Raw genomic sequence first — 9,274 nt, 5'->3', positions numbered from 1 at the left:
AGTGCAGCGGTTCCGGCACATTACGGCTAACAGTGCAGCGGTTCCGGCACATTACGGCTAACAGTGCAGCGGTTCCGGCACATTACGGCTAACAGTGCAGCGGTTCCGGCACATTACGGCTAACAGTGCAGCGGTTCCGGCACATTACGGCTAACAGTGCAGCGGTTCCGGCACATTACGGCTAACAGTGCAGCGGTTCCGGCACATTACGGCTAACAGTGCAGCGGTTCCGGCACATTACGGCTAACAGTGCAGCGGTTCCGGCACATTACGGCTAACAGTGCAGCGGTTCCGGCACATTACGGCTAACAGTGCAGCGGTTCCGGCACATTACGGCTAACAGTGCAGCGGTTCCGGCACATTACGGCTAACAGTGCAGCGGTTCCGGCACATTACGGCTAACAGTGCAGCGGTTCCGGCACATTACGGCTAACAGTGCAGCGGTTCCGGCACATTACGGCTAACAGTGCAGCGGTTCCGGCACATTACGGCTAACAGTGCAGCGGTTCCGGCACATTACGGCTAACAGTGCAGCGGTTCCGGCACATTACGGCTAACAGTGCAGCGGTTCCGGCACATTACGGCTAACAGTGCAGCGGTTCCGGCACATTACGGCTAACAGTGCAGCGGTTCCGGCACATTACGGCTAACAGTGCAGCGGTTCCGGCACATTACGGCTAACAGTGCAGCGGTTCCGGCACATTACGGCTAACAGTGCAGCGGTTCCGGCACATTACGGCTAACAGTGCAGCGGTTCCGGCACATTACGGCTAACAGTGCAGCGGTTCCGGCACATTACGGCTAACAGTGCAGCGGTTCCGGCACATTACGGCTAACAGTGCAGCGGTTCCGGCACATTACGGCTAACAGTGCAGCGGTTCCGGCACATTACGGCTAACAGTGCAGCGGTTCCGGCACATTACGGCTAACAGTGCAGCGGTTCCGGCACATTACGGCTAACAGTGCAGCGGTTCCGGCACATTACGGCTAACAGTGCAGCGGTTCCGGCACATTACGGCTAACAGTGCAGCGGTTCCGGCACATTACGGCTAACAGTGCAGCGGTTCCGGCACATTACGGCTAACAGTGCAGCGGTTCCGGCACATTACGGCTAACAGTGCAGCGGTTCCGGCACATTACGGCTAACAGTGCAGCGGTTCCGGCACATTACGGCTAACAGTGCAGCGGTTCCGGCACATTACGGCTAACAGTGCAGCGGTTCCGGCACATTACGGCTAACAGTGCAGCGGTTCCGGCACATTACGGCTAACAGTGCAGCGGTTCCGGCACATTACGGCTAACAGTGCAGCGGTTCCGGCACATTACGGCTAACAGTGCAGCGGTTCCGGCACATTACGGCTAACAGTGCAGCGGTTCCGGCACATTACGGCTAACAGTGCAGCGGTTCCGGCACATTACGGCTAACAGTGCAGCGGTTCCGGCACATTACGGCTAACAGTGCAGCGGTTCCGGCACATTACGGCTAACAGTGCAGCGGTTCCGGCACATTACGGCTAACAGTGCAGCGGTTCCGGCACATTACGGCTAACAGTGCAGCGGTTCCGGCACATTACGGCTAACAGTGCAGCGGTTCCGGCACATTACGGCTAACAGTGCAGCGGTTCCGGCACATTACGGCTAACAGTGCAGCGGTTCCGGCACATTACGGCTAACAGTGCAGCGGTTCCGGCACATTACGGCTAACAGTGCAGCGGTTCCGGCACATTACGGCTAACAGTGCAGCGGTTCCGGCACATTACGGCTAACAGTGCAGCGGTTCCGGCACATTACGGCTAACAGTGCAGCGGTTCCGGCACATTACGGCTAACAGTGCAGCGGTTCCGGCACATTACGGCTAACAGTGCAGCGGTTCCGGCACATTACGGCTAACAGTGCAGCGGTTCCGGCACATTACGGCTAACAGTGCAGCGGTTCCGGCACATTACGGCTAACAGTGCAGCGGTTCCGGCACATTACGGCTAACAGTGCAGCGGTTCCGGCACATTACGGCTAACAGTGCAGCGGTTCCGGCACATTACGGCTAACAGTGCAGCGGTTCCGGCACATTACGGCTAACAGTGCAGCGGTTCCGGCACATTACGGCTAACAGTGCAGCGGTTCCGGCACATTACGGCTAACAGTGCAGCGGTTCCGGCACATTACGGCTAACAGTGCAGCGGTTCCGGCACATTACGGCTAACAGTGCAGCGGTTCCGGCACATTACGGCTAACAGTGCAGCGGTTCCGGCACATTACGGCTAACAGTGCAGCGGTTCCGGCACATTACGGCTAACAGTGCAGCGGTTCCGGCACATTACGGCTAACAGTGCAGCGGTTCCGGCACATTACGGCTAACAGTGCAGCGGTTCCGGCACATTACGGCTAACAGTGCAGCGGTTCCGGCACATTACGGCTAACAGTGCAGCGGTTCCGGCACATTACGGCTAACAGTGCAGCGGTTCCGGCACATTACGGCTAACAGTGCAGCGGTTCCGGCACATTACGGCTAACAGTGCAGCGGTTCCGGCACATTACGGCTAACAGTGCAGCGGTTCCGGCACATTACGGCTAACAGTGCAGCGGTTCCGGCACATTACGGCTAACAGTGCAGCGGTTCCGGCACATTACGGCTAACAGTGCAGCGGTTCCGGCACATTACGGCTAACAGTGCAGCGGTTCCGGCACATTACGGCTAACAGTGCAGCGGTTCCGGCACATTACGGCTAACAGTGCAGCGGTTCCGGCACATTACGGCTAACAGTGCAGCGGTTCCGGCACATTACGGCTAACAGTGCAGCGGTTCCGGCACATTACGGCTAACAGTGCAGCGGTTCCGGCACATTACGGCTAACAGTGCAGCGGTTCCGGCACATTACGGCTAACAGTGCAGCGGTTCCGGCACATTACGGCTAACAGTGCAGCGGTTCCGGCACATTACGGCTAACAGTGCAGCGGTTCCGGCACATTACGGCTAACAGTGCAGCGGTTCCGGCACATTACGGCTAACAGTGCAGCGGTTCCGGCACATTACGGCTAACAGTGCAGCGGTTCCGGCACATTACGGCTAACAGTGCAGCGGTTCCGGCACATTACGGCTAACAGTGCAGCGGTTCCGGCACATTACGGCTAACAGTGCAGCGGTTCCGGCACATTACGGCTAACAGTGCAGCGGTTCCGGCACATTACGGCTAACAGTGCAGCGGTTCCGGCACATTACGGCTAACAGTGCAGCGGTTCCGGCACATTACGGCTAACAGTGCAGCGGTTCCGGCACATTACGGCTAACAGTGCAGCGGTTCCGGCACATTACGGCTAACAGTGCAGCGGTTCCGGCACATTACGGCTAACAGTGCAGCGGTTCCGGCACATTACGGCTAACAGTGCAGCGGTTCCGGCACATTACGGCTAACAGTGCAGCGGTTCCGGCACATTACGGCTAACAGTGCAGCGGTTCCGGCACATTACGGCTAACAGTGCAGCGGTTCCGGCACATTACGGCTAACAGTGCAGCGGTTCCGGCACATTACGGCTAACAGTGCAGCGGTTCCGGCACATTACGGCTAACAGTGCAGCGGTTCCGGCACATTACGGCTAACAGTGCAGCGGTTCCGGCACATTACGGCTAACAGTGCAGCGGTTCCGGCACATTACGGCTAACAGTGCAGCGGTTCCGGCACATTACGGCTAACAGTGCAGCGGTTCCGGCACATTACGGCTAACAGTGCAGCTAACAGTGCAGCGGTTCCGGCACATTACGGCTAACAGTGCAGCGGTTCCGGCACATTACGGCTAACAGTGCAGCGGTTCCGGCACATTACGGCTAACAGTGCAGCGGTTCCGGCACATTACGGCTGACACAGTGCAGCGGTTCTGGCACATTACGGCTAACAGTGCAGCGGTTCCGGCACATTACGGCTAACAGTGCAGCGGTTCCGGCACATTACGGCTGACACAGTGCAGCGGTTCCGGCACATTACGGCTGACACAGTGCAGCGGTTCCGGCACATTACGGCTGACACAGTGCAGCGGTTCCGGCACATTACGGCTGACACAGTGCAGCGGTTCCGGCACATTACGGCTGACACAGTGCACTCAAATTTTAAAAAGGCACAATATAAGGAAATTTGCTAGCCCCAACTGACTTGGAATTTTATACTAGCTTTTCGCCAATGCACAAGTCCCACACCACCAAGTTTCCAGTGAATAACTAGCTTTATTTACACATGATGTGGAGATGCCGGTGATGGACTGGGGTTGACAATTGTAAACAATTTTACAACACCAAGTTATAGTCCAACAAATTTATTTTAAATTCCACAAGCTTTCGGAGGCTTCCTCCTTCGTCAGGTGAACGGTGGGGAAATGAGATTTTCAAATCCTTCGCATTTTAAAATCACAGAACAATGCCTGGTGATTACTACCCGTTGCCAAGGCAATCACAGTGAGCAGATAGAAAGGTGTCACCTAAAAAGGCCACCGAATATACAAACCCCCCAAAAAAGAGAGAGAGAGAGAGAGAGAGAGACAGAAGGAAGACAGTCAATGACCCGTTATATTAAAAACAGATAACATTTGTTCGCTGGTGGGGTTACGTGTAGTGTGACATGAACCCAAGATCCCGGTTGAGGCCGTCCTCATGGGTGCGGAACTTGGCTATCAATTTCTGCTCAACGATTTTGCGTTGTCGTGTGTCTCGAAGGCCGCCTTGGAGTATGCTTACCCGAAGGTCGGTGGCTGAATGTCCACCCGAGCACAACGCAACGCCATCAAAGCTCTCAAGACCAACCGCAACATAGTCATCAAACCAGCGGACAAAGGAGGAGCCATCGTCATACAGAACAGAACGGACTATTGCAAAGAAGCATACCGACAACTGGACAACCAGGAACACTATAGACGGTTACCCACAGACCCGACCAAAATCGTTGAGCAGAAATTGATAGCCAAGTTCCGTACCCATGAGGACGGCCTCAACCGGGATCTTGGGTTCATGTCACACTACACGTAACCCCACCAGCGAACAAATGTTATCTGTTTTTAATATAACGGGTCATTGACTGTCTTCCTTCTCTCTCCCCTTTTTTTTTGGGGGTTTGTATATTCGGTGGCCTTTTTAGGTGACACCTTTCTGTCTGCTCACTGTGATTGCCTTGGCAACAGGCAGTAATCACCAGGCATTGTTCTGTGATTTTAAAATGCAAAGGATTTGAAAATCTCATTTCCACACCGTTCACCTGACGAAGGAGGAAGCCTCCGAAAGCTTGTGGAATTTATTTACACAAGTCTGGTTAGTGTCAGCAAACTGCATCAATTTTTGTTGCAGAGCACAATCCTTTGGAAATTGTTTAAAAGTTATTTGTAACATTATGCCATTTAGTCCATTTTAAAATTAGTAAAAATGTTTTACAAAAAAACCCCAATGATTATAAATAAAAACAGAAAACGCTGGAAACAATCAGCACTCTGTTTTCCCCACAGGTGCTGCATGACCTGCTGAGTATTTCCAGCATTTTCGGTTTTTCCACCCCAGATTTCCAGCATCCGCAGTTTTTTGCTTTTGTTTATGATTCTAATTTGATATTCCAATCCACATCCTAATCTGTAATCAATCGATCCGTTTTCAAACACTATTGTTTCAAAGATTTGAAAATTCTCAAACTATTTAGTGGAACTCTCCAAGGACTATCCTGGCAACATACTGGAAAACAATTAACTTGGTTTTGGCACTGGCACATTTCTCTCACCTGAACAGAAAAGTATATCTGAAGGTGGTAGACGGAAGACTGCCTTTATAAAACTCAGGGAAGGTACTTTTTAAAAAATATTAAATTGATAACTACTTTAAAAAAACAGAAATGTCACTTTACAGGTAGGGGTGGGCGAGAAGTGTCCTCCTGTATTATATTTCTAAAACTACATCACTTAGTGAATGTAAGGCGTTTGATAAAGTACCACATAATAGACTAGTTAGCAACATTAAAGCAAATGGGATTAAAGGGGCAGTGGCAGCATGGATACAAAATTGGCGAAGGGACAGAAAGCAGAGAGTAGTGGTGAATGTATATTTCCCTCCAGTCTGAAAAACAACCAATGATGTCCCCCACTGCTCTTTTTGGTATATATTAATGACCTGGACTTGGATGTATAGGGCATAATTTTAAAAGTTATTTCATAGTGAGGACAGTAACAGACTTCAGGAAGACACAGACTGGTGAAACAGGCAGACACATGGTCGATGAAATTTAACACAGAAGTGTGAAGTGATTCATTTTGGTAGGAAAAGGAGAGGCAATATAAAATAAATTATACAATTTTAAAGGGGGTACAGGAACAGAGACCTGGGGGTGTATGTACACAAATCTTTGAAGATGGCAGGACAAGTTGAGAAGGCAGTTAAAAAGGCATATGGGATCATTAGCTTTATAAACAGAGGCACAGAATACAAACACAAGAAAATTACGCTAAACCTTTATAAAACGCTGGTTAGGCCCCAGCTGGTGGATGGCCTCATTCAGTATGTGGATGGCCCGACGAGAGAGGGGGCAAAACTTGACCTCCTCTTGGGAAATAAGGAAGGGCAGGTGACAGAAGTGTTAGTGAGGGATCACTTTGGGACCAGTGATCATAATTCCATTAGTTTTAAGATAGCTATGGAGAAGGATAGGTCTGGCCCAAAAGTTAAAATTCTAAATTGGGGAAAGGCCAATTTTGATGGTATTAGACAGGAACTTTCAGAAGTTGATTGGGAGAGTCTGTTGGCAGGCAAAGGGACGTCTGGTAAGTGGGAGGCTTTCAAAAGTGTGTTAACCAGGGTTCAGGGTAAGCACATTCCTTATAAAGTGAAGGGCAAGGCTGGTAGAAGTAGGGAACCTTGGATGACTCGGGAGATTGAGGCACTAGTCAAAAATAAGAAGGAGGCATATGACATGCATAGGCAGCTGGGATCAAGTGAATCCCTTGAAGAGTATAGAGATTGCCGGAGTAGAGTTAAGAGAGAAATCAGGAGGGCAAAAAGGGGATATGAGATTGCTTTGGCAGATCAGGCAAAGGTGAATCCAAAGAGCTTCTACAAATACATAAAGGGCAAAAGGGTAACTAGGGAGAGAGTAGGGCCTCTTAAGGATCAACAAGGTCATCTATGTGCGGAACCACAAGAGATGGGTGAGATCCTGAATGAATATTTCACATCGGTATTTACGGTTGAGAAAGGCATGGATGTTAGGGAACTTGGGGAAATAAATAGTGATGTCTTGAGGAGTGTACATATTACAGAGAGGGAGGTGCTGGAAGTCTTAACGCGCATCAAGGTAGATAAATCTCCGGGACCTGATGAAATGTATCCCAGGACGTTATGGGAGGTTAGGGAGGAAATTGCGGGTCCCCTAGCAGAGATATTTGAATCATCCACCGCCACAGGTGAGGTGCCTGAAGATTGGAGGGTAGCAAATGTTGTGCCTTTGTTTAAGAAGGGCGGCAGGGAAAAGCCTGGGAACTACAGACCAGTGAGCCTGACATCTGTAGTGGGTAAGTTGTTAGAGGGTATTCTGAGGGACAGAATCTACAGGCATTTGGAGAGGCAGGGACTAATTAGGAACAGTCAGCATGGTTTTGTGAGAGGAAAATCATGTCTCACGAATTTGATTGAGTTTTTTGAAGGGGTAACCAAGAAGATAGATGAGGGCTGTGCAGTAGACGTGGTCTACATGGACTTCAGCAAAGCATTTGACAAGGTACCGCATGGTAGGTTGTTACATAAGGTTAAATCTCATGGGATCCAAGGTGAGGTAGCCAATTGGATACAAAATTGGCTTGACGACAGAAGACAGAGGGTGGTTGTCGAGGGTTGTTTTTCAAACTGGATGCCTGTGTCCAGCGGTGTGCCTCAGGGATCGGTGCTGGGTCCGCTGTTATTTGTTATTTATATTAATGATTTGGATGAGAATTTAGGAGGCATGGTTAGTAAGTTTGCAGATGACACCAAGATTGGTGGCATTGTGGACAGTGAAGAAGGTTATCTTGGATTGCAACGGGATCTTGATAAATTAGGCCAGTGGGCCGATGAATGGCAGATGGAGTTTAATTTAGATAAATGTGAGGTGATGCATTTTGGTAGATCGAATCGGGCCAGGACCTACTCCGTTAATGGTAGGGCGTTGGGGAGAGTTATAGAACAAAGAGATCTAGGAGTACAGATTCATAGCTCCTTGAAAGTGGAGTCACAGGTGGATAGGGTGGTGAAGAAGGCATTCAGCATGCTTGGTTTCATTGGTCAGAACATTGAATGCAGGAGTTGGGATGTCTTGTTGAAGTTGTACAGGGCATTGGTGAGGCCACACTTGGAGTACTGTGTACAGTTCTGGTCACCCTATTATAGAAAGGATATTATTAAACTAGAAAGAGTGCAGAAAAGATTTACTAGGATGCTACCGGGACTTGATGGTTTGACTTACAGGGAGAGGTTAGACAGACTGGGACTTTATTCCCTGGAGAGTAGGAGGTTAAGGGGTGATCTTATAGAAGTCTATAAAATAATGAGGGGCATAGATAAGGTCGATAGTCAAAATCTTTTCCCAAAGGTAGGGGAGTCTATAACGAGGGGGCACAGATTTAAGGTGAGAGGGGAGAGATACAAAAGGATCCAGAGGGGCAATTTTTTCACTCAAAGGGTGGTGAGTGTCTGGAACGAGCTGCCAGAGGCAGTAGTAGAGGCGGGTACAATTTTGTCTTTTAAAAAGCATTTGGACAGTTACATGGGTAAGATGGGTATCGAGGGATATGGGCCAAGTGCAGGCAATTGGGACTAGCTTAGTGGTATAAACTGGGCGACATGGACATGTTGGGCCGAAGGGCCTGTTTCCATGTTGTAACTTCTATGATTCTATGATTCTATGAATTCTGGACACCACACTTTAAGGAAGGACGTCAAGGCCTTAGAGAGGGTGCAGAGGAGATTTACTAGAATGGTACCAGGGATGAGGGACTTCAGTTATGTGGGGAGACTGGAGAAGCTGGGATTGTTCTCCTTCAGAGCAGAGAAGGTTAAGGGGAGATGTGATCGAGGTGTTTAACATCATGGCTGTTTTGATAGAGTAAGGAGAAACTGTTTCCAGTGGCAGAAGGGTCAGTAACCAGAGGACGCAGATTTAAGGTAATTGGCTAAAGAACCAGAAGCAAATGAGGATTTTTTTATATAAACGCAGCGAGTTGTTATGATCTAGAATGCACTACCTGAAAGGGTCGTAGAAGCAGATTCAATAATAACTTTCAAAAGGGA

Source organism: Heptranchias perlo, chromosome 29 (genome assembly GCF_035084215.1).
Source record: "Heptranchias perlo isolate sHepPer1 chromosome 29, sHepPer1.hap1, whole genome shotgun sequence".
NCBI classification, from domain to species: domain Eukaryota; kingdom Metazoa; phylum Chordata; class Chondrichthyes; order Hexanchiformes; family Hexanchidae; genus Heptranchias; species Heptranchias perlo.
This window is presented reverse-complemented; position numbering follows the sequence as displayed.